Source organism: Microcaecilia unicolor, chromosome 8 (assembly GCF_901765095.1).
Source record: "Microcaecilia unicolor chromosome 8, aMicUni1.1, whole genome shotgun sequence".
Taxonomy (NCBI): domain Eukaryota; kingdom Metazoa; phylum Chordata; class Amphibia; order Gymnophiona; family Siphonopidae; genus Microcaecilia; species Microcaecilia unicolor.
The window spans coordinates 57,188,161-57,213,939 of record NC_044038.1 but is presented as its reverse complement, the minus strand read 5'-3'; the positions used below and the strand labels follow the sequence as shown (position 1 = coordinate 57,213,939).

The 25,779-nt window shown below is 42.2% G+C and overlaps 1 protein-coding gene across 1 annotated transcript in view; it reads left to right on the top strand.

The window, feature by feature from the left end:
- The first annotated feature begins 3,699 nt into the window (after window positions 1-3,699).
- LOC115476518 (ankyrin repeat and fibronectin type-III domain-containing protein 1-like) overlaps window positions 3,700-25,779 on the top strand; it is a 1,054,756-nt gene continuing 1,032,676 nt past the window's right edge. The window contains exon 1 of the mRNA XM_030212932.1: window positions 3,700-3,985. The gene's annotated coding sequence lies outside the window, so the exon portion shown is untranslated. The remainder of the gene's footprint in view (window positions 3,986-25,779) is intronic.

Below are 25,779 nucleotides of genomic sequence, written 5' to 3'. Positions count from 1 at the left end.
TTCTCTTTCGAAAATAAGCCTGTTAGATGCCCATTATATTCCTATAAGCATCTTAGCATTTAGCACAAGCAAAAAACACTAGTTCACCTTAGTAAAAGACCCCCTAAATTTATTTATTTATTTAGATTTTGCTCACACGTTTTTCAGTAGTAGCTCAAGGTGAGTTACATTCAGGTACACAGGGTATTTCTCTGTCCCTGGAGGGCTCACAATCTAATTTTGTACCAAGGGCAATGGACGGTTAAGTGACTTGCTCAAGATCACAAGGAACAGCATTGCAACTAAATGTGGATGCACTTAACATTCCACATTGAGGTAGTGTTGAGTGGTCTGTGTTATCTACTGTGAGCATATGGCAAGTTATGATGTACAGTCTATGCCCACTATCTGCCCTTTTCTGTGCTCAACAGTTAATGCATGATTTATTTGTCCTCAGTGTCAACATGGTAACTACTACTACTATTTATCATTTCTATAGCACTACTAGACATATGCGGTGCTGTACACTTGAACATGAAGAGACAGTCCCTGCTCGACAGAGTTTACAATCTAATCAGGACAAACAGGACAAATAAGGGATATGGACAAAGAGTAGCAAGATTCCAGAATCCCAAAGAGTAGCAAGATTCCAGAATCCTAAAGAGTAGCAAGATCTAGAATCCTAAAGAATACTACTACTACTTATCATTTCTATAGCTCTACTAGATGTACGCAGCACTGTACACTTCAAAATTAAGAGACAGTCCCTGTTCGGCGGAGCTTACAATCTATTCAGGACAAACAGGACAAATAAGGGAAATACTTAAGGTCGGAATGATAAAACAGACATGGGTACTGAACAAGTGAATAGTAGTTAGTAGTCAAAAGCAGCCTATTAACACCACAGCTGTGCACACTAAGCTGTTGCATTTAATGCACATTAACTACAAAAGTTAAGGCATACTAGATGCAAAGGAATCTGCAGTAACAGTTGAGGGTGTTGCAAGCACTTTTGGAAGGGCTGCTGTGCAGTTAGTGCTACTTACTACTACTATTAATTATTTCTATAGCTCTACTAGATGTATGCAGTGCTGTGCACATTATATACAGGTACTTTCTCTGTGGCTCACAATCTAAGCTTTTTTGTACCTGGGGCAATGGAGGGTTGAGTGACTTGCCCAAGGTCACAAGGAGCTGCAGTGGGAATTGAACCCAGGTTGCCAGGATCAACGCCTGCTGCACCAACCACTAGGCTACTCCACTCCCACTAACTGCACAGTAGATAAAGCAGAATGCATTTAATTATATCTCTGGTGCTGAGGTACATTAGCAGTTACCAAGTCACAATGACCTTTATGTTTATAAGGTGAAGTCCCCACATGTTCCTTTCCCCAAAAGGACAATTTCTGCCTTAACTGCTTAACAGAGCAGTTAATACATGGTATCAGTTAAAGCAGTGCCACACTGTAAGAACACATTAGCTGTTTAACATAAAACTCAAGAAATGGTTTACCTACATTCAAAGGAACTCAATATAAAACAATTTCAGAGCTGCACCTGGAGATTGGGAATAGGTAATCAAAAAATCAAATATTTAATGAAGGCAAGGTAGGATAATGGTTGAGTGTTAATAAAGTTGTTTTCTTATCTCATCAAAGCTTGCTGCTGCTTCTTCGTTTGCTAGGTAACAGTCTTTATGACCTTAATGTAAACAGTATAAGTAAACACACGGGTTTATATTTCCTCTCAACCTCATTTATGCTTTTGGCTTTTTTTTTTAACTGTTAGGATGCGCCTTACAAAACGGCAATGACAAGAAACGTGTGAGTTAACAGTTCACAACAAAAAGGGCATTATTGGTTAGTAACTGGGGATGGGGTCAGGAGCAAAGCAAGACACTATCACCCTAGATAGGGGTTCTCAACCCAGTCCAGTCAGGGCACATCCATGATCCAGCCAGTCAGATTTTCAGGATATCCATAATGAATATGTATGAGAGTGTATGCAAATCTATTTTTATCCTGAAATCCTGACTGGCTGGGTTTGTCCCGAGGACTGTGTTAAGAACTACTGCCCCCCTAGATTGTTCCCTTCCTAAGGATAAAATTGACTCCACGGATCATGTTTGTTTAGTGCAGGCTGCCCATGTGAGAGGATCTGGGTTGATTGAAGAGGTAGTGGTACAAAGTGTAACCATGCAGAGTACATGATCATGTCTATGGGACTTTTTCCAATCATAAAGACCTCCCCTCATCCTCTACAAAATGACTACCATCCTATATAATAATTCTCACCTCCAACAGGATGTGCTTGGGACTGTGCCTGCCGGAAGTGGTGTGCTAGGCAGGCACGCACTGACCTCAGTGACTTCAGTGACAATTTGGCAAAGCAAAACAATCTGAGTGCTGGCCTTTAGGACACAGGGTTGATAGGAGAGTTTTAAAAGACTGAAGGAACCGAAAGTGTTAAATGGGGGGAGGGGGGGAGTTCTGAAGGACTGAAAGACATGAACATTTGGGAAAGGAAAACAATCTGAATGCTGGCCATTAGGACACAGGGTAGATAGGAGACTTTTAAAAGACTGAAGGAAACGAAAGTGTTAAACTGGAGAAGGGGGGGGGGGGGGGGGAGTTGTGAATGACTGAAAGACATGCAAATTTGGGACAGGAAAACAATCTCAATGCTGGCCATTACCACACAGGGTACATAGGACAGTTTTAAAAGACTGAAGGAACCAAAAGTGTTGGGGGGGGGGGGGGGCAAGTTTTGAATGAATGAAAGAAATGAAAATTTACAAGAGGAACACAATCTGAATGCTGGGCATTTGTACACAGGGTAGATAGGACACTTTTTAAAAAAAATGAAGGACGTGAAAGTATTACATCTTGGGGGAGGGGTGAGGAGGAAAGCGGTGGGGTATCCGGATACTGGGCGTTAGGGCCACGGGGGTACATAGACTTTTGAAAGCCTTAAGGAACCCAAAGTGTGGGGAGGAGGAGGAAAAGGAGGGGAGGGAACGGGGTGAGGGGCATTAGGAACAGGGGAGGGGGCCCTGTCACACACACTCATTCTCACACACACACTGTGTGAGGCATATTTTCAAAGCACTTTGGGAGGCTAAGTTCCATAGGTTTCTATGGAACTTTGGGAGGCTAAGTGCTTTGAAAATAAGCCTCACTGTCACACAGACAGTCTCACTCTGTCACACACCCGCACATTCACTCTGGCTCTCTCTCTCAAACATACACACTCCCAGGAAAATCTTGCTAGCGCTCGTTTCATTCGTTCCAGAAACGGGCCTTTTTTACTAGTAGCTGTATAATTCCCTTTACAAATGCAATTCATATAAACCGAAGCACTTGTCTTTTCGTGGCATATGGTAATCCAAACATTTACCAGCCACTGAGCGACTGGCCCCTAATATAAAGAGAATTTAGGGAAACACGTAGCCCAATTTATTAAGTCATTTTCCCCTTAAATAAAAAAGCTGGTAAATCAGGTTGAAGGGCAGTGTTTCTGGCAAATGACACTTTTGATCCACTCCCCTTGAGAAATCGTCTACATAGAGACGGGCGCCCAGGCCGGCGGCTCAGCGTTCGAGTCTCGCGCTCCTGTAAGTGGCTCGCGGCCGCCCCTTAGCGAGGCTGGAGGAGGAAGGGCCAGCGCCGAGCGGCTTTTCACTTACAATGTTCATACTCAGAGCAGCGGCAGCGCCCGCCCTTGGACAGTGCACACTGCTTCACTGTACTAAACAACGCCGAGGAACTCTTGAGCAGTTCTCTGCACATTTGTCTCTTGTAGAAAGGAAGGAAGTGGTGCACCTTCAAAATGAAGCCAAAGTGTTTTAAAAGAGGAGCTGCGTGAACTTGGGTCATTGATTTATTAGCCGGAGGCTCCCCGCTCCTCCTTGCCGTGCTGCCAGAAAGCTGGAAAGTCATTCAAAAGAGGAACAGCTCCCGAAAACAACAGAAGCTTATGTACGGATCCCGGCAGGAGAGCGTATACAGTAAGCGAGGCTTGCCTTCTTCCCCTGCGCCGTTCTCTTTATCTGGTGCAATTGTGTAGTTCTTGGGTTCCTTTTTACCGGGATGTCATTTGTTAGGTTAGGAGTTGAGAAGAAAATAAGAGGCGGAAGAAGGGCAGCTCTGGGAGTTTCAAAGGAAACTTAAGGTTGGGAAGGAAGCAGAGGAAGTTGAATCTGAGTTGCTGTAGGGTCTCACTTTGAGTTGGGGGGGGGGGTATCTAGCTCCCTGATACCCGGTTCTCTCCTCTGCTGCCCCCATTTCTTCACTCATCCTCCGTCTGCTCCTTCTTTTCCAGTCATGTGCTTGTTACATCTTATGTGCAAATTTAGTTGGGGCTGCAGCTAGTATGGGGGGGGGGGGGGGGGGGGGGGGAGCACTGATACGGTGACTTTGGAGATTAAGAGGCATATTTTCAAAGCACTTAGCCTCCCAAAGTTCCATAGAAACCTATAGAACTTAGCCTCCCAAAGTGCTTTGAAAATATGCCTCTAAGTATCTTTAAGTTTGGTAAAACAAATTCCGTTCCTGGTTGCAGTTTCTTCAGCTCTTTTGGGTTTCAGTTCGATCAGAACTTTTGGACCCTGGTATCTGTACAGCTTAATCTGCAGTTACTTACGAGTAGCTTTTATTTTGATAGCCCCTCAACCTGTCCATCACAGGAAAAGAAAAATCCTTTAACCAGGTCTGGCCCTGCAGAACTCGAACTCGGCTAAGCTGAAGCCTAAGAGCCAATCATATCAGTCTGTGGAGATAAATGCTTTTTAGTACAGGACCGACCCAACTATTAGGCAGAATAGGAGGTGACCTAGGGCAGTAGCTTTGGAGAGCACAGATGGGGAGAAGAGCAGCTCCAGTCAAAGCAAAGTAATAACCCTGACGGCCACAGACACTGAACAGAACCGTCAGCCTGTAGGTATAGGTGCAGGGAGAGCAAGAATTTCCTAAATTGCTTTAATTAGATACACTCGAGTTCAGTATTTAAAGGTATATCGGGGCTGTTCTATAAAGTGCACCAAAATTTACATTACAAAATGCAGCACTCTGAGCATGAATTCTATAATGGAATCTGGGCACCAAAATTCTGTTATAGTAGACTAGTCAAAGTTGGCATTTACATGTTAACATGTAGGCACACCCACTTATGCTTATCAATAGCATAAATGTGCATGCCTAGATGTAGCACTGTAGCATGTAAGTGCAAGCATTCTATAACCTATGGTATGCAAATGTTTGACACACTTATGAACCGCCCCTTTCACGCTCCCTTGCTTTTAAACATTATCCCCCTAAATTCTATAAACTTGTGCACAAAATGTTGTGACTAGTGTTCAAAATTGCATGTAGAAGTTATAGTGCTAATTGGCTTTAAATACTAATAATGGCTGATTGACATTAATTGGCCTAGTGGTTAGAGCACTTAACCCCCCATTGCCTCAGGTATAAAATTAGATTGTGAGCCCTCCAGGGACAGAGAAATACCCAGTGTACCTGAATGTAACTCACCTTGAGCTACTACTGAAAAAGGTGTGAGCAAAAGCCAAGTAAAATAAATAAAAAATAGCATGTGACTGTAAAGAGATATGCACATGGGCTGATCAGGGGCATGTCTTACAGTTGTGCATGTAAGTGAGACAGTATTCTATAACTTACACGTGCCTACTACCAACATTTAATCACATGCATTTACACCAGCCATTGAGCTGGCATAAATGCCCTAATTGTGGTTGGACAGCTAGCCCAGTGCTGAGCAGACTTCTACGATCTGTGCCCTGATTGTGGCTGGAGAGATTTGGATGGGCTGGAGCAGGGTTTCGATGACAGCTTCAGTAGTTGGAGAACAAGGTCAATGCCAGGCAGACTTCTATGGTCTGTGCCCTGAAAATGGCAAGGACAAATCATGGTCAAGTATGCTTATGTAGTATCACATTATACCATATGCTATGAGTTTATCTTGTTGGGCAGACCGGATGGACCGTACAAGTCTTTATCTGCCATCATCTATTATGTTACTATGTAAGAGCTGTCACCCAAAGATAGGCACATGAATGCTGACTTACGCTAGTATTCTATTCTATAATAACACTTACAAACGTAATTGCAATTATAGAATTGGCACTTATCACCCTTTATTGAATTGACCCCTATGTGATTTACATTCTTATATATATAATAGAATGCCGTTTGTGCATGCTGCATTTGTGTGTGTAAGTGCCAGTATTCTGTAACTTTAGGATTAGGGGATAAAGTTTGATTATGTGATTTTACAGGATTGTTCTGGGAGGTGTGGCATTGAGGTGATCATGGTTGTTGAGTTTATGAAAATCTTAGGAGGGTCATGGGTGCCAAGGATCCTTGAAGTTTATTAGGGGGGGGGGGGGGGTGCTGTGTGGGACAAGGCTGAAGATTTACACCAGCCCTGAGTACAGTTCCGAGCATGTGAACTATTGAGGGATGGCTGAGCACTTTTCACATTCTGAAGGGCTAACAGTTTCTTTGCAGAATTTTTAATCCCAGCTGTCTTCCGGAGCACAAACCAGGAATACCTTAAAAGCCAGATCCTTCTGCATAGTAGTGGTGCTGTCACTTAGCTGGCCAGGCAAAACACTTTTTAAATACAGACTTGAATACTTGTGTGTGTTGTTAATATTTTATTTATGAATTTTCAAAACACAAACAAGCAAAACATATTTGTACAGCAAAGCAGGAAAAAGACAGCCCTATATCTGCAGTAATTAAACATGAAATAAGTACAATACTGTATTGTTAAAGACCACTACCAGGGGATCCAATCAGAAGAGCATCAAATAAAAGAAAAAGGAAAAACAGGAAATTATGCAAACTTGTGCTAAGCTGTTTAAAAGAGCCAGTACTAATTAACCCATCTAACCTTAAGTGTCCACTGCTGAAATTCTCCTAGTAGTCAAAAACATGATCAAGTGAGCAGGATCTCAAAACATATATTTAGTAGACTGAAGCTTATTATACACTTGCATGAGAATCCTATATAATAATTCTCACCTCCAACAGGATGTGCTTGGGACCGTGCCTGCCAGAAGTGGTCTGCTAGGCAGGCACGCACTGACCTCAATGACATCAGTGACAGACAATTTGGTAAAGCAAAACAATCTGAGTGCTGGCCATTAGGATACAGGGTAGATAGGAGAGTTTTAAAAGACTGAAGGAAACGAAAGTGTTAAACTGGAGAAGGGGGGGGGGGGGGAGTTGTGAATGACTGAAAGACATGCAAATTTGGGACAGGAAAACAATCTCAATGCTGGCCATTAGCACACAGGGTACATAGGAGAGTTTTAAAAGACTGAAGGAACCAAAAGTGTTCAGGGGGGTGGGGGCAAGTTCTGAATGAATGAAAGAAATGAAAATTTACGACAGGAACACAATCTGAATGCCCGGCATTTGTACACAGGGTAGATAGGACACTTTTTAAAAAAAATGAAGGACGTGAAAGTATTACATCTTGGGGAGGGGTGAAGAGGAAAGCGGTGGGGTATCCGGATACTGGGCATTAGGGCCACGGGGGTACATAGACTTTTGAAAGCCTTAAGGAACCCAAAGTGTGGGAAGGAGGAGGAAAAGGAGGGAGGGAACGGGATGAGGGGCATTAGGAACAGGGGAGGGGGCCCTGTCACACACTCTCATTCTCGCACACACACTGTCACACAGACAGTCTCACTCTGTCACACACCCGCACATTCACTCTGGCTCTCTCTCTCAAACATACACACTCCCAGGAAAACCTTGCTAGCGCCCATTTCATTCGTTCCAGAAACGGGCCTGTTTTACTAGTGTATAATAAAAAGAGGAACCCAATTGAACAACACCAAGACAAAATAGAAGAAATCGCTTCCATCTCTTCTGTGCCTCACGACAGATATTGTGAAATACCATCAACTTACAACCCATAAATTGCCTCTCTCTATTTCTAAAACATTATTTGAACATCCAGTCCCTATTGAAACTATTACTGAAAATCACAATCAAAGTTGCTCGAGAAATCTCTATATTAGCTATCATGAGATTTAATTTCAAAGGGTCAACTATTATATCCCCCTCCTCTCTCGCTACCCCACAATTTTCTCAAGTAGATAATATGCGTGAAGAATAGGTGGTAATTGATTCTTCAGCACCGTTTCTTTTGGAGATGTTCCCACTGATCAGGAAAGATGAATGTCCCAAATTAATACTGCTAATTTTATTTCCTATTGTTTCCAATTTAGTTTAAATCCCAGAAATATGTTTAATGACACTTGTTTGCACTTCTTGAATCTGCAAAACTGAAGATTCCGAAGTCCCCAATTACTCTCCAAACAGCCTGCAATTCATTATCATAAGCAGCATTTTTTACTCCATATTCTTAACTTGAAAAGTAAAATTACTGGGAGCATAATTTTAGCCAGATCAGAAAATGAAAGCTAAATTGACTCCAAAGACATATTATGTGGCTTGCTCACTCACACGTGTTGCAGGCAGCATGCATGATGTGTGGAAAAAACGGGACCCCCCCTCCCCCAACATTTTTACAGATATGTCCAAAAATGTCGTACTGCAGCAGAATCTTCTGCCTGAAATTCGAGACGTTTCTGAGTACTTTTTTTTCAACTGGTTGGAGCTCCAGCACATCAAGCTTGCAAAACAGTTGGGCCCTTAATTAAGGAAATCCCAGAATTCATTGAGCCAACAGTTGAGTGGCATTGAAGACTTCATGAATGTGTCAAGGTTGAAGGAGAACATTTTGAACACAAATTATGAATTAATTAAAAAAATACCCATTATATTAATGTATTTTCAAAAGTCATACTAAGGTGCTCATTTTCAAAGCATTTAGACTTACAAAGTTCCATAGGTTACTATGGAACTTTGTAAGTCTAAGTGCTTTGAAAATATGCTTCTAAATGTTTAAACAATTGCAAAGTAGTTTGAAACAATGTAAGGGGTCCCATTTTTTTCCATACACCATGTATTTAACAGTACTTCCTTCCTCTCTCCAAACCACTGCTGGTTCCTAGGAGTTGCTGAAGCAGCTCACCTTCTTGCGGTGTTATTACTCCCTCAGAGCCTGTAGAACAGTAGATAACCCTGCAGCGTTCTCTGCTGATACCAAGCACTCTACCAGTACTTCCTCCTCCTTTCTAGTCTCCTAGGCGCTTTCTTGCTCTGCCCATTGAACAACGGGGCAGGGTGAACTGCTGAGGGGAAAGGGGGAGTGGTTGTGTCTGGATTGAGAGGCATATTTTCAAAGCACTTTGGGAGGCTAAGTTCCATAGGTTTCTATGGAACTTTGGGAGGCTAAGAGGCATATTTTCAAAGCACTTAGCCTTCCAAAGTTCCATAGAAACCTATGGAACTTTGGAAGGCTAAGTGCTTTGAAAATATGCCTCTAAGTGCTTTGAAAATGAGCCTCTCACCTCTGGCTTGTCCTCCCAGGTTTGTCTGGCTTTCCCCTGGACTCTGATTCTGCCTTTCACCTTGCATCAAGAATCAATGGGTCTTGTGACTGGAACCACTACCAGCCAAGCAGAACACTTCAGCAGATGGCCCTTATTAGGGCTGTACCGAACATTTCAAAAACCCATTTTTTTTTGTTTTCAATCTTTATTGATGTTAATTTTCCTACTGCATTCAAAATGAACTCAGTTGAAATCCCAGTACTAAAAGTAATCAGAAATTTGGGAGTTCAACTTGACTCTACATTATCAATGAAGAATCAAGTCCAGAATATGATTAAAAAGGTGTTTTACAAACTTAAAATAGATGTTTATTTATTTGTTACATTTGTATCCCACATTTCCCCACCTATTTGCAGGCTTAATGTGGCTTACATAGTACCGTAAAGGCAATCGCCTAGTTCGGTAGAGGAACAAATACAATTAGATGTTAGGGTGGAATAGGGTAGGTAAGATTCAGGCACATTAGGGGTTTAAAATCCTTTGTTACAGATTATAATTTCCACAAGGTAGTTCAATCAGTAGTCTGTCCCTTGATGGATTATTGCAATGTCCGTTTTATTGGCATTGCGAGTAGTTTATTAAGGGGTTTACAAGTTATTCAGAACCCTATAGCAAGAGTTATTACAGGTACATCACATTGTGATCACATTTCTCCTGTCATGAAGTCCCTACACTGGCTTCCTATGAAATTCCGTATTGAGTTTAAAATTTTGAGATTTTGTCTCCCTGATACTCGGCTCCACTGTAAGAGTTTGTCAGCCCTCACGTTCTGTGAGATCTTCACAAAAACAGTTACTTGAAATTGCATCATTTCGGCATGTGCACGTAAAAGAGTATAGATCTTCCATTTTCTATATTAAAGACCCAAATTTGTGGAACACACTACTTGCCGACCTGTGCGTTACGCAGAATATTGCTCAGTTTAAGAAAGTCCTGAAAACCCATATGTTTATTCCAGCATATGGGTCATTAGAATAATGATTCTGTTTTTGTTTTTGCTGTTATGCAGTGAAAATCAGTGGTTCTGTTATACTGGTTGTGTTATTATGCTTTGGGCCCAGTTTACTAAGCCGCACTGTAGGTGCGCTAACGTTTTGGCTTGCGCTAACAATAGAGATACCCATTATATTCCTATGGGTGTCTCTAGCATTAGTGCACACTAAAAGGTTTGCTCGCCTACAGTGCGGATTAGTAAACAGGGCCCTTTATGTTGTATGACTTGTATTGTTCTATTTTAATTTGTAAGTACTTTTGTTCCCCCATCTAGAACTTTTAGATAATGCAGGTTAGAAATAAATATAATTAATATTATTCATATTTGATTAAATTTGGGCCCGAATAGCTTTCAGCCAAATAGTGATTTAAATACAAATAATCTGGGTCTCTACTGTGCTGAATGCTACTTAAATAAACACTTGGGGTGTGTTAACTAAGCCGCACTAGCGGCTTCCTCGTGGGATTGCTGACACAGCCCATTCAAAGTGAATAGGCTGAGTCAGCACTAGCGCACAGCCAGCCGCATTAGTGGTTTAGTAAACCCCAGCGTTGATCTCTGATTTCACATTGCTTCTTTTATTATTTGTTATGTTAAAGCTCAATATCCATTATTTGTATCAAATTTGGTACAGCTCTAGCCCTTATGTTTCACCATTTCGAGGAAATCAAAAGCTACAGAAGACACCAGCACACCAGCAAGGCACATAGCTGCCATCTTGAATTCCTGGCCAGCTGGTTATTTTTTTTGTAATTTTTTTAATGAAGGAATAGTACAAAGTGGAAAGGATAGGGTATGGAAATAAGGGGCTGGTTTATATTTATTATTCCTAGTGGTAGTGCACAACCATCTACTATGTATTTCTTTAACTTCACTTTTTCTCTTGAAAATGTGGCTCCCCCCCTCTTCCCTGGTGGTTTGCAACTAAAAGCCCCTTCCCCAGACATCTCTCTTCCTCCTGTACCCATTCAGAAACCCAGTTACCATGAGAAACCCTGGCTATATTAACTGTGTTTTGTGTGTGAGGTTCCTCCCCCTCCCCCCCCCCCCAACACACACATGTGAGGAGTAGCCTAGTGGTTAGTACAGCAGACTTTGATCCTGGGGAACTGGGTTTGATTCCCACTGCAGCTCCTTGTCACTCTGGGCAAGTCACTTAACCTTCCATTGCCCCAGGTACAAATAAATACCTATATATACTATGTAAACCGCTTTGAATGTACGAGCAAAAACCACAGAAAGGCGATATATCAAGTCCCATTTCCCATTCCCATTCCAATGTAGCATATATAGTAGATACTTGTGTGGCTTGGTTTTCCTGTTTGAAAGTGCATAAGGGTTTGTTTGGTGCTGCCAAAGCCCAGGGCGCAAATGTGTAGAACAGACATTTTCAAAGTAGGAAGGCTAGAATAAATAGTTAATCTTAATGAAAAACATGAGTGGAGTTTAGAAGTGGCATTAAGAGCATGGTTTTGAAAGACCCACTATCATATTGGGGAAAGGGATTTGATAAACCACTTTTCTGTGGTACATCAAAGTAGTTTACATATTATATAGACAGGTAGTTTTTCTGTCCCTAATGGGCTAAGTTGTTTTTTTGTACCTGGTGAGTTAAGTGGCTTGCCCAAAGTCACAAGGAGCTGCAGTGGGAACTAAATCCAGATTCCTGATGCTCAGGCCACTGCACTAACTATTAAATTACTCCTCTACTGTTCCATGTGACTGTTTTGCTTTTTATGCCTCCTTTTGAAAGGGAACATATAGGCTTATGAAATGTTTGTGTTCCCCCTTTCTACCTGCAAAGAAAAAAAAATTCAGAGAATGTCTGGGAACATGAGGATTTTTATTAGTTGGTGGGTCTGATTTTCTTTTTTTATATCTAAAAACGTGTAATGTGCATTATCATGTGTTTTGGGACTAGTCTTAATTAGTTGTGTTTTGGGACTAGTCTAAGGGTCCTGTTTACTAAGCTGTGCTATAGGTGTGCAAACTTTTTAGCATGTGCTAATGCACCCATAGGAATATAATGGGTGTCTCTATCGTTAGCGGACCTACAGCCGACTAAGTAAACAGGGCCCTAAGTTAGTTATGGGTGTAATTTGAGCTGTGTTTCTTCTGGTTGATGAACAATGCCAGATTTAGTTAAATATAAATCATTCCTTATTACATGTGTTATTTTGTCATATGTAACTGATGAGACAGTTTCATTTGTGTGTGTGATTACCACATGTCACCTGGTACTAGACTTTGATGTTAAATTGTCTACTGTGACATCACCGAATGATTCTGACAAGGATCATAGATCAGTATGCTAAATACTTTTCCTCCAGAGAGTGAGCCAAATTTAAAGCTTAAAGAGTGATAAATCACTTGGAACCAAATGGCATACACCCCAGGGTACTGCAAGAAATCAAACATGAGATTGCTGATCTGTTGTTAGTGATCTGTAACCGGTCATTAAAATCATCCGTAGTACCTGAAGATTGGAGGGTGGCCAAGAGAGTTCCAGTGGTGATCGTGGAAATTACAGACCAGTAAGCCTGACTTCAGTGTTGGGGAAAATATTGGAACCTATTATAAAGAATACAATTATGGAACATATAGAGGCATATTTTCAAAGCACTTTGGGAGGCTAAGTTCCATAGGTTTCTATGGAACTTTGGGAGGCTAAGTGCTTTGAAAATGAGCTTGATAGACAAACATGGTTTAATGAGACAGTCAGCATGAGTTCAGCCAAGGGAAGCCTTGCCTCACCAATTTGCATCATTTCTTTGAAGGTGTAAATAAACGTAGATAAAAATGAGCTGGTTGATGTATTGTATTTAGATTTTCAGAAAGCTTTTAACAAAGTTCCTCATGAGAGACTCCTGAGAAAATTAAAAAGTCATGGAATAGGAGGAAATGTCCTTCTCTGGATTAGGAATTGGTTATTAGACAGAAAACAGAGGATAGTGTTAAATGGCCATTTTTTTCCTCAGTGGAGGAGGGTGAATAGTGGAGTGCCGCAGGGATCTGTACTAGGACCAGTGCTAGTTAACATATTTATGAATGATCTGGAAATTGAAATGACAAGTGAGGTGATCAAATTTGCAGATGACACAAAACTATTCAAAGTTGTCAAAACACATGCGGATTGTGAAAAATTGCAGAAAGACCTTAGGAAACTGGAAGGCTGGGCATCCAAATTTCATTTATTTATTAGCATTTATATCCCACATTATCCAAAGTTACTTTAGTTCAGTGTGGCTCACAATAAATATAACATGAAACAGATACAATAATCTAAAAAAAAATATATCAAAAGATTATTAAATAAAATCATAGAAACAGAGAGCATGTGCCTTAGGTCAGTCTGAACACTAAAAACTCTCTGGTCAGCGAGTGCCACCATTTTATATTCAAATAGGAAAAACTAGCAGAATAGATATTCTTACAACTAGGATAGTGGAGAGTAAGATAATTCCTAGCTCCCATAATCACATTATGTGATGAAAGATTTAGCAAACCCAGGGCTACACCAAAAAGTATTTGATACAGCAAGGTTGATTATATGAAGCAGGTATTCTCTGAGGACAGCAGGTCATCCATTCTCACATTGCCCATCACAGAACGCTCAAAAAGTGCAGTACAGCTTCAAAGACACTCAACACCATCCTCACCGCGCATGAGCTAGTGCCCTCCCGCCCACGAAACTAGCATGCCAAACACTGCCAATGTCGGGTTCTGCCTGTATTTACTATCTTATCTATATGATTTGTACTTCCAACGTTCTCTGGCTGGCTGGCTGGGTTCGTAACATCCTGACATCAGCAAGCCTCCAGTGTTCTCTTCCCTGTCACTGTCCTGCCCTCACGTAAAGACATAATGACATCAGAGGGCGGAACAGTGAGCGGGAAGGGAACGCTGGAGGTGAGCTGATGTCAGGATGTTCCAAACAAAAGCAACTGAAGGCAAGTAGGCAACGGAACGCTGCGCTGGAGGGGAGGATAGAATCGCGGGACATCGAGGGGAGGGCAGGGCAGAGGAGAATCGCTGGACTTGGAGGGGAGGCCAAGGGGAGGTCAGAAGGGGTAGGAGGGGAGGGAAGAATAGCTGGACATGGAGGGGATGGCAGGGGAGAGAGGAAAAATCGCTTAGACGAGAGCCTTCCCAGGGCCCGTTTCATTTTGGACGAAACGGGCTTGGTTCCACAAGTTGGAAAATAAAAAGTTTGGAACACTTTTACTGTTCGTCTTTGGAACTTGTGTTCTTTGGATTTGTGGCTTTGGTACCTTCCACCTTTTTTGGTTTTTGCTGCAAATTACAGAATACCACAATAAAGCATGTAACCTATTTTTTTTTAATTGGGCCATAATTGGCTATAAGTACCAATAATTGGCATCACTTTATAGTTAAGTGTGTAATGCCCCTATTCTATAAAGAGTGACTCATTTCTAAAGTGCACAAATGCAAAGGGCATACACATAGGAGGGGCATGGGAAGGTCAGGGGTGTGTTGACTATTCTTGTGCACACTTTGTAGAATGCTTACATACACGACTGTAGCATTTAGGCGCTACTGTTTACGCCTGTCATAGAGAAGACATAAGTGGTCACGGCTAAATGTAGGTTTATTATTCCTGAATTACACTTTTATTCTATAACTGCTTTAACCTGTTTTAAAATACCAGTTTAGCATCTAATTTTTGTCCCCATTGTCTTTTCTTCATTACATTTATAACGGTGTCCAAATCTGTTTAAGTCATCAATAATGAGAATGGCCATGAAATAATAATCATAATGAAAACAAGTAGACAATTTTTACTTTTAACATACTACTCTTACCCTTTTTTAAAATGTGCTTTTCAACATGTGGTGGAAAACTGCTTGGGGTTAATCATTCATTTGGTAGCACAAAAAACATATATTGCATGCATCAGTTTCAAACTTGAGACCTATAATTTTGCACCTAACCCCATTGCAAATGATTTGAACCTGATGAGGCTTAGGTCATTTCCATGCCTCATTTGTTCTCTCTTGTTTTATCAGTGCTGCTGCTTTCGGTTTCAGTTAAATTCTCACAGACAGTGGCTGGCATGGTGCGTACTCAAGTAAGCCATGCTTTTGTTGAAAGGCCAAACTCGTACTGTTTGTCACCTTGGGTTTTGTGTATTTTTATTTTTAGCTCATACTGCTTTGAACTTCCTCTTCAGTTACAGCTGGACTAAGCATGGCCCCATGAGCCTTTATTTAGAAGCACCGTATTAATTTTTTTAAAATTTATTTATAATCAATTAAAATGTTTACATTCATCAAACAATTCTGAGTGAAATAGAAATATAAGTGAAAAATAAGGAATTAGTTACAAAAATGAAGGAAATACAAAAACTAAAACTTTAACCCAGATTATAAGGGGACAAGACTCAAAAACTATAACAAAAAAATAAAAATACAGAAGAGAGCGGTAACAGTTTAGTGCAAGCTGGTTAAGAACAATGTTAAGGTACTATTTTTCCCTTGCATTCAAAAATTCTATGAGTTGACTCATTTCAAAGAACAATAAACTATGCCCACCATGCATCACAAAACAACTACAAGGAAATTTCAGTATAAAAGTCCCTTCCCGAGTGAGAACCTTTGGTATTAAGGCCAAAAACATCCTTCTCTTGGCCGGAGTTGGGCGAGACAGATCAGGAAATATATATATTTTTGAACCAAGAAATATCTCGTTCACATGTCTGAAGTAATGCTTAAGAATTAAGTTGCAGTCAGGCTCAAGCACGAAAGTAACCAGGAGAGTTGTTTTTCAGAAATGGGTTCCGTAGAACTTTAAAGAAACTCAGGGGTCTTTTACTAAGGCGCATTTTTAGTGCACGCTAAAAATAGGCAAGTGCTAAATGCTAGAGATGCCAATGTATTCCTATGGATGTCTCTAGCGTTTAGCACACACCTATTTTTAGCCCACGCTAAAAACACTAGCACACCTTAGTAAAAGACCCCTCCAGGGCCCTTTATTTTTATTCTGTAGTCCTTTTTTCACTTATTTTTGAGACTGTGCTAATCTACTGGATTATATACTTGTGTGGTAAGTTAAAATGATGGGGGGCCCTCTTACTAAGGCACGTAGGCGCCTGCGCACATCCAACGCGTGACAGATAGGAACTACCGCTTGGCTACCGCATGCTCCGGGTGGTAATTCCATTCTTGATGTGCGTCCAAAACACATGGTAGAAAATATTGTTGCATCTTGAACAGTACTTGTTGGGGATATAATGGGTGTCTTGGTGTTTACCGCCAGCTGATTTCTACCGTGAGCTAAAAATACCATCACAGCTTCATAAAAGACCCCCTAAGACTTACAAAGTTACAAAGAGGGCATTTTCAATATGATGTCTGTTGGATAGCAAATGAAACCATTTAAAAAAAAAAAAGGAAATTGTCTATCTTTTATTTATTGAAAATACCATTTTGAACAAGGTTTTGTGCTTTGTGCATTTATCTTTTTAGGCCGTTTTCGAACCCCCCCCAACCCCCCCCCCGCAAGTTAAAAATACACAAAATCAAGCCATTGGGATGTAGGAGGGGCCAGCATTTTTATCAGACTGGTTCCCCAGACATCCCAGGAAAGCAATGGGTCACCCTAGGAGGCGCTGCTGTGGATGTCCTATAAATGCTCGCAGGTACACATCTCACCATTGCTCCCTTACCTTGGCTGCTGAGCCCTCCAAAACTCAGCCAAAACCCACTACCCCCAACTGTTCACCACTTCTACAGACCTTATAGGTGAAGGGGGCACCAATATTTGGATACAGTGGGGTTTTAGTGAGTTTTGGAAAGCTTACAGTTTCCACCACAAGTGTAACAGGTAGGGGAAGGTATGGGCCTGAGTCCACCTGTCTACAGTGCACTGTTCCTACTATTAGACTACTCCAGGGTCCTGCATGCTGCTTTAGTGGACCTGGCTATAACATCTGAGGTTGTCATAGAGGCTGGTGAGTACTATTTTTATTCACATTGTTTGGGGTGACAGGGGGTCAGTGACCACTGGAGGAGTAAGGGGGTTCATCCCTGAATCCCTCCAATGGTTACCTGGTCATTTAGGGTACCTTTTTGTGTCTTATTCATTAGGAAAACAGGTCTAGACCAAAATGTTGAAGTTTTTTCCCTAGATGTTTTGGTTTTGTTCCATTATGGCTGTAAAATGTCCAAGTGTTAGGCACTCCCTAATCCCACCTTTAAAACACCCCTGACGTGCCCCCTTGTGATTTGGATGCACTGCAGACAAGTTGCATAGATAAACATCTGCAAAATAGGCTTTGAAAATACCAGTTTCGATGTTTTGAGAAGAAATTTGTTCAGATTCTGCTTTATGACACTCTTGAGCCTCGTGGAGGGGCATTTTCGAAAGGGACGTCTATGTTTTGATGGACGTCCTCACAAAACATCCCGATCCAGGGGCAGGGAAACCCGTATTTTTGAAACAAGATGGACATCCATCTTTTGTTTCCAAAATACCGTGGGGGACATCCAAATGCTTAAATTTGGTCGTCCCTAGATTTGGTCGTCCCTAGACTTGGTCATTTCTGATTTTTGGCGATAAACGAAACCAAGGACATCCATCTCAGAAACGACCAAATGCAAGCCATTTGGTCATGGGAGGAGCCAGCATTTGTAGTGCACTGGTCCCCCTGACATGCCAGGACACCAACCGGGCACCCTAGGGGGTACTGCAATGGACTTCATAAATTGCTCCCAGGTACATAGCTCCCTTACTTTGTGTGCTGAGCCCCCCAATCCCCCCAAAACCCACTATCCCTAACCGTACACCACTACCATAGACCCATACAGGTGAAGGGGGGCACCTAGATGTGAGTACAGTGGGTTTCTGGTGGGTTTTGGAGGGCTTGCTGTTTCCTCCACAAATGTAACAGGTAGGGGGGGGATGGGGCTGGGTCCGCCTGTCTGAAGTACACTGCACCCACTAAAACTGCTCCAGGTTCTGCATACTGCTGTCACGGACCTCAGTATGACATCTGAGGCTGGAATAGAGGCTGGCAATCAATATTTTGAAAGATATTTTTTGAGGGTGGGAGGGGGTTAGTGACTACTGGGGGAGTAAGGGGAGGTCATCCCTGATTCTCTCCGGTGGTCATCTAGTCATTTTGGGCACCTTTTTGTGCCTTGGTCATAAGAAAAACATGACCAGGTAAAGTCGTCCAAGTGTTCGTCAGGGACGGCCTTGTTTCTTTCGATTATGGGTCGAGGACGCCCAAGTCCCGCCTCCGATACGCCCCCTTGAACTTTGGCTGTTCCTGCAACAGAAAGCAGTTGGAGATGTCGAAAATCAGCTTTCGATTATACAGATTTGTACGACCCTATGAGAAGGACCCCCATCTTCCAATTTATGTTGAAAGATGGGTGTCCTCCTCTTTCGAAAATGATCCCGATAGTAATCTATGGAACTTTGTAAGTGTAAGTGCTTTGAAAATGAACCCCACGGTGTATTTGGATTTCAGCAAAGCCTTTGACACGGTTCCATATAAGCAACTTAAAAATAAACTGAGTGCCCTTAGTATAGACCCTAAAGTGAGTGACTAGGTTAGAAACTGGTTGAATTGAAGGCAGCAAAGCGTAGTGGTAAATGGAGCTCACTCTAATGAAAAGGGCATTAGCAGTGGTGTGCCACAGGTATTGGTTCTTGGCAATATTGCAGAAGGGCTGTCTGGGAAGGTTCACCTCTTTGCAGATGACATCAAATTCACAATAGGGTAGACACCCCAGGCAGTATAGATAACATGGGGAGGGATCTAGCAAAGCTTGAAGAATGGTCTTGAATTTGGCAGCTAAGATTTAATGCTAAAAAATTCATGGTCGTACATTTGGGCTGCAAAATTCCAAGAGAGTTGTATAGTAAAGGAGATGAAGTACTTCTGTGCACAAACAAGAGTAGGACTTAGAGGTGATCGTATCCGATGATCGTAAAAATGGTCAAACAAGAAGAAAAGGTGATGGCAAAATCCAGAAAGATGCTTGGGTACAAAGGGAAAGGAGTGGCCATCAGGGAAATAAAGGTGATCATGTCTCTGTATAAGTCCCTGGTGAGACCTCATTTCAAGTACTATATGCACTTCTGGAGGCCACACCTTCAAAAAGATATATAAGTGAAAGGTCCAATATGGCTGCCATCAGATTCTAGCAAGTCACATGCTCTCTTTCTTTGGGTGGTCTTTTTTTTTCCTATATATATCTTTAGGGCCAAATATTCAAAAACAATCTGATCTCCTAAATTTGTGCTCCTATTTCACCCAAATTTAGGAGCCCAAAAGCTTAAAAGTTATCAGGTCGATATTCAAAGTGATTTAAACAGCCAAAAATGGCTCCTGGCTGGTTAAATCACCTGTTTGGGGCTAACCACTAATTTTCAGCGGCACTTAACAGATTAGTGCCACTGAAAATAACCAGTTAGCACTGAACTGAAAACCGACTATTTTGAGGGTGTTCCGGGGGCCAAGTTGGCATATTCAGTGGTTAGACAGACACAAAAGAGAGGGTAAAACAGCATACAAAATAATACAGAAACAAAAAAGCAACACTGGGCCTTCAGGATTGAGATGATCAGTCTCTTGTTTATTAATTGATGGATAGACCCTACACGGGCCGTGTTTTGGCGCACTGACGCCTGCCTCAGGAGTCAGCTAATCCTGATCAAAAATTGTAGGTGGTACTGTCACAGTGTAGCACCTTTGATATAGAATAGAGTCTCAAATGCTCCGAGAGCGTAATCAGCATGGACAACGCTGTCAGTCTAAAAAACCCACCATGCACCACTGTTTGGTGTTTTTTTTAGACTAATATATATATATGTAAATCAGGAACCATATTTTAAGCTCAATACAATAAAAAATAATAAAACAATTATCAATATAAATAAATATTTTTTAGACTGACAGACTGAAGGCCCAGTGTTGCTTTTTTGTTTCGATATTCAGCAGTTAACCAGACAGGGTAACTGCATAAATAGGCCTGCATAAAAGTCAGTCCTATCTTTATCTGGTATCCCATAGCTGGTTAAATGATGACTATTGTACTTCGGCCATGCATGAGCCAGCTCCACAACCTAGAAATTAAATGCTGGTACCTGGACTTGGCCCGGCATTGAATTTCTGGGTTTAATGCCAGTGGTGCCACCAGCTGAAAATCAGACCCTATGCATATAAATTTAGACCTGAAATTCATTTGCCTATATTTGAGTTTAGTCCTGAAACATTTTCTTCCCACGCCCTAAACCCAGCCCTGTTGCCACCCACTTCTTATGCTCTTAAATTTAAGGGTTGAGTTAATTTTGAGTATAAATCTAGGCACTCAGCCCTGGTAAATTTTCAGAGGCCAACTGAAGTGCATAACTGTCAAAGCTGGGAGCATAAATCCTTTGAATACTGGGCCCTTAGTTTTTAAAGTTATACTTTTAATTATAGTGCAAAGGAAGGAGAAATCTTTCTCTCTCTGATTTGGGGAAACTCGCTAGACCTCAATTCTTCCCTTTTCTGTTAAAAGAGAGATTTAGTGCTGCAGCACTTTCTCCTTATGAGGCCGACTTGTGTAACAGTTGGTCTTAATGGTATTCACCTAGGCACCCACCTAGATCAGACTTAGGAGCATAAGTTCAAACCAGCACATAAGTTTGTTTAATTAGGAACATGGCCCAGCAGTGAAGACCACTCCAGAAGGCCAGAAGAGCTATACCACGCACATCAATAGTCTCTCATGCTCTCAAACAATGATATGGACCACAACACACTCTGAACCAAATTCATTCTTTACTGAGGAACTTAAGAGTCAGTCAGTTAATGGGACAGTATTTCAGCAGAGGAATTTTAATGGTAGCATTTAACTTTTAATTGGCTAAGGTCACAGTATTTGAAATAAATAGTATTTTAACTTGCTGAAATGGCCAAATGTAATCAGGCTATGGTTGTCAACATTATTGGAGGAAAAAGCCTCTGTATTCCCGATTCAGAATATGTTTTGAATCTGATAAAACGGGATGGAATCTTCATTGGCTAAAAAACCTCCATTAATATTATGCACAGATATGATTTTAATGACTATGTCAAAACAACACTTATCTTGGTGCTGCCGCTGCAGTGTGGTTTCACTTCTGTGTACTCGACGGGGTCCCGTTTCGCCGTCTCAGGCTTTTTCAAGGAAACAACCTTGCACTGCAATGCGAAATCTGTGAATAAAAACAGCCAAAACAGCCCTTGTAACATGCCACTCTCACTTATGCTGTTTCTGGTTTACACCCATTGATTCTTCTCACTTACTTGTCGTACTCTTGCCATTAGTGACTACAAAGTGGCGTCTTAAATACTTGCGTCTTATGGTGTCATTATGTTCTTATGGGTTGACACATTTAAAGGGAAAACCTCAATGTATTTTAAAGGGCCTGCCTTACAAAATGGTGGCCCATTGTATGGTAGTATTTAAGCCATTCGATTCCAGAGATTTTAATCTGAAAATCCACCGTTGTTCGGCTTGGAGGAGGTGCTTAGCTCTATCCCCTCCTCTCACATTGGCTTTAACGTGATCAATTACAAAACTTCGAAATTGAGCAATGACATAGTCATTAAAATCATATCTGTGCATAATATTAATGGAGGGTTTTTTTAGCCAATGAAGATTCAATCCCGTTTTATCAGATTCAAAACATATTCTGAATCGGGAATACAGAGGCTTTTACCTCCAATAATGTTGACAACCATAGCCTGATTACATTTGGCCATTTCAGCAAGTTAAAATAGCATTTAACTTTTGACAGTATTTACAGAGACGCCAACATCCATCACTTGGGGGTCCTTTTACAAAGGCATGCTGAAAAATGGCCTGCTGTAGTGTAGGTGCGGGTTTTGGGGAAGCGCAGAATCATTTTTCAGCGCACCTGTAAAAAAGGCCTTTTTAAAATTCTTGCCGAAAATGGACATGTGGCAAAATCAAAACTGCCGCTCATCCATTTTGGGTCTGAGACTTTACCGACAGCCATAGACCTAGCGGTAAAGAAATTGGGTGGTAATGACCTACCCGCTTCAGAAGCCACGCCAAAAAAAATATTTTTCAGACACGTAGCGGACATGCGCCAAAATTGAAATTACCGCAAGTGCCACACGGTAACTGGGCGGTAACTCCAATTTGTCACACGATGGTTGCGCGTAGGCGCCTATGCGGCTTAGTAAAAGGGGCTCTTGTTTTTTATACCTTGATGTGAGAACAATGATGCTCTCTAAAATTCCAATTTTTTTTAACATTCAGCAGTTCTTTGGAGTAATGATGGAACACACTTATAGTTCTGGGGATCGCTTTCCCTTTTTGGCTCAGCTCAGGGTATGAGTTTCCAGTCTAGATCCAGGGAACTGTAACAATGTAAGTGTTTTCTCTCAGCTTTAAGATGATGCAGGGAAACATAGGCATATGGATGGGTCCTTGGGGTTTTCCCAGCTGGAATTATCTGGTGGAAACAGCTTGTCCCTTAATTCTCCTCAGTCTTTAAGAGGGATGGCGGGGGGCTCCTAGTTTCCCAAACATGCAGAGCAGGGCAGAGGTATCTGTGGCTTGGAGTGGAGGAGTAGCCTAGTGGTTAGTGCAGTGGACTTTGATCCTGGGGAACTGAGTTCAATTCCCACTGCAGCTCCTTGTGACTCTGGGCAAATCACTTAACCCTCCATTGCCCCTGGTACAAAATAAGTACCTGAATATATGTAAACCGCTTTGAATGTAGTTGCAAAAACCTCAGAAAGGCGGTATATCAAGTCCCATTTCCCTTTTCCTTTCTTGTACCCCCTTGGATTCTGAAAACTACTTTCGCTTTAATGTGCTTTCTGGGCTAGCAGGGCTCTGCTATTTGTAAATTCTGAGAATGGTTAGGGCATCAGCCATGAGGGTTCTCCCTCACACAAGGATGCTGGCTGGGAGGCTAAAACCAATGACAAGGGATTTGAATTTTGCTTCAGGCTTTGTAGCCCTGAAAAGTTCCTTCCAATATTAACTCTTCCTTTAATATGAATACTGGTCACGAAGGGCACTCTTACTCCCTATAGATAAGTTAGGAAGTGAGAGATCACTTTTAGTGACAAATGATGCCATGGAATATGCAATTTGTTATTGACTGAGCTGTTTGGATTTTCTGTACATACTCAGTGTGAAAATCCCACAGGCTTTACATCTGGTTCCCAGTCCAGTTTTTGTGCAGCCTTTCAAGTCTTCAAGAAGGGATCCAAATAACACTTGGCAGTTACCTGGTTGTGAAGATGAATCCTTCTGGTGGATATCAACCCCTGCATGAGTTTGATTGTCAGGGTCAGAAATTCATAGGAGCCGACTCTGTGGGTGCTTGAGCACCCCCAATATTGAGAAAATTCCTTGTATGTGTCCAGGGAGGGGTTATTTCCACTGGGCTTAGCACCCCCAATAATTTTGAAAAGTTGGCTCCTATGGTCAGAATCTGAAGACAAATTGTTCATGTTGTTTGAGGGAGCCATGGATAATAGTCTCTCTGAAGTGGGACTAATGACGGCGTCTTTGATGAGGTCATCAGGTAGTCAGCAGGAGTGCCATGGCAACATCAGCAGCAAGGCCAGGATGTGGATGTGTGAACTATTCTGTTCTTTCTGGCTCATTGAAATCCAAGGATTATGCAGAGAATCAGATACAGCTTCCTCCTAGTAAATCTTGGTTCTCCAGTGGGAAGCTTGTTGATACACTGACTGTTTTAAATGAGCTGAAACATTTTGGTTGGCTCTAATGCTCGAGGTTTGGTGAATGTTTCAACCCTTCTGAATCTTTTTCTGTTGGAACCCTGAAAACTGCTGCAACTGCATGCTGCATCAACACCCCCCTAATCCATGCCATGACAAGCATCTCCTAGCCCGACACCTTTTCTCGTTCCCCCCCCCCCCCCAAAACATATCCCTGGTGTCTAGTGCCATTCACCATTTTGCAGATGATGGGGCTCAGAGGCAGGAGCAAGTGGGCATCGTACTCCTGCTTCATGCAAGGTGTGAGTGGGGGGCTAGGCTTAAGATTGTTGGTGGGTGATGATGGGCGGTCCTGCTAGACTTCTAGGGATAATTTTTGGGATTTGGGGAGGGAAGGGAGGGGACTACTAGACTACCAGGTGTTATGATTCTACTGAGACAGGCAGGGGAATGACTGGGACTCGCTTCTGATTGGCCTGTCAGGGATTGAGCTGACATCTGAAGTAGCAGACGTCAGAAGTTAGACCTATTTAAACTTATCTCTCCCTACAGTGGACGCTGTAGCATTAATTCCTGTCATCTGAGCTCTGGTTCTCTTACTCTGTCTGTGCTCGTGGCACAGTGTGTATTTTGAGGAGTTTTGCTTGCTCTCCTTTTTGTTTGTGGTCTGTCTGTGTGTGTGTGTGCTGGTTGTAACCAGCGTGTCCTTGATTGCTTCTCTGCAGTGCAGCTGGGTCTATCCTGTGCTTCGTTTCTGCCTGCCTCTGTTAGGCAGCCTTTCTGTCCGTGGTAAGCTGTTCCTGCATTGTTTGTTTAGTTTCCCTTTACTCAGTGTTAACCCTTTTATGTGCAGAGCTTGGTATTTGCCTTCTGTGATCCCTGCCTCTGTTAGGCAGCCTTTCTGTCCGTGGTAGCTCGTTCCTGCTTGTTTGTTTAGTTTCCCTTTACTCAGTGTTAACCCTTTATGTGCAGTGCTTGGTATGTGCCTTCTGTGAGCCCTGCCTCTTTTAGGCAGCCTTTCTATGGTGTCTGCCTTATCCCTTTCTGTACCCTTGTGTGCCTGCTTCTTTCTTGTCCTTATATTTGAAAGCAGCCTTTTACTTCAGTCTGTTTTTCCCTGTTCAGCCATTCCTGTGGAGCTTCGCTCTTGTAGGTTCCATGTCTATAGTGTCCCATTCTGACCCTGGCTTTCCCTTTTTCCCTGTGGGTTTTGCCCTCTGCTACCTGAGTTACTGTGTATCCATTGTTTGTATTCTCTCCCTCTGGTCATCCGCCAGTTTTATCTGTCACCCTTCCTTTTGTGTCGCTGGCTGGCACTGTCTGCGCTGCTTGAGCTCCAGTCCCTTTGGGGACCCCTCGTTCTTTTTCGGTTCCAGTTCAGCCTTGTGGCCCATATGCTTGGACTCTGTACGAGTGGGTTCCGGATCTGGTGGTGCTTGTTGATTGTCCTGAGTGTGCAGGGCTTTGTAGCCTGTGGTATTGCTTAGCGCCTGATTGGTCTACCCTAGGCCTTGGCCAAGGTCCTTCCTAAGCCTCGGCCTATGCACAAGGGCTCACGATCAGATTAACACCAGGGAATTTGTAGGAGGG